General features: G+C 44.9%; 1 protein-coding gene across 1 annotated transcript in view; it reads left to right on the top strand.

Moving 5' to 3' along the window:
- MAMSTR (MEF2 activating motif and SAP domain containing transcriptional regulator) overlaps positions 1-767 on the top strand; it is a 31,113-nt gene that overhangs the window by 25,928 nt on the left and 4,418 nt on the right. The window lies entirely within an intron of this gene.

Genomic DNA, 767 nt, shown 5'->3' with positions numbered 1-767 from the left:
TGAGCTGCACAGAAAAAGCTACTCAAGGAAGGCTTTTTCTGTGCAGCTCACCATTTCTGCCCATTCTGAGCACATTCCAACCATCAAAATCACACTAGGGCACCACGTTTTTCTAACCCTAACCCTACCCTGGTGCACTTCCCTAACCCTAATATAGGGTGAAAGTTCCATTGAAAAGAGGGCAATCTTGAAAAAGCCTTCCTTGAGTAGCTTCTTCTGTGCAGCTCACCATTTCTGCCTATTCTGAACACATTCCAACCATCAAAATCACACTAGGGCACCACGTTTTTCTAACCCTAACCCTACCCTGGTGAACTCCCCTAACCCTAATATAGGGCGAAAGTTCCATTGAAAAGAGGGCAATCTTGAAAAAGCCTTCCTTGAGTAGCTTTTTCTGTGCTGCTCACCATTTCTGCCTATTCTGAACACAATCCAAGCATCAAAATCACACTAGGGCACCACGTTTTTCTAACCCTAACCCTACCCTGGTGAACTCCCCTAACCCTAATATAGGGCAAAAGTTCCATTGAAAAGAGGGCAAGCTTGAAAAAGCCTTCCTTGAGTAGCTTTTTCTGTGCAGCTCACCATTTCTGCCTATTCTGAACACATTCCAACCATCAAAACCACGCCAGGACACCTCGTTTTTCTAACCCTAACCCTACCTTGGTGCACTCCCCTAACCCTAATATAGGGCAAAAGTTCCATTGAAAAGAGGGCAATCTTGAAAAAAGCCTTCCTTGAGTAGCTTTTTCTGTGCAGCTCACCAT

Source organism: Varanus komodoensis, unplaced genomic scaffold (assembly GCF_004798865.1).
Source record: "Varanus komodoensis strain SLA01 unplaced genomic scaffold, ASM479886v1 scaffold53, whole genome shotgun sequence".
Taxonomy (NCBI): domain Eukaryota; kingdom Metazoa; phylum Chordata; class Lepidosauria; order Squamata; family Varanidae; genus Varanus; species Varanus komodoensis.
Note: the sequence above shows the minus strand (reverse complement) of the source record. Positions and strands in the feature narration are given on the sequence as shown.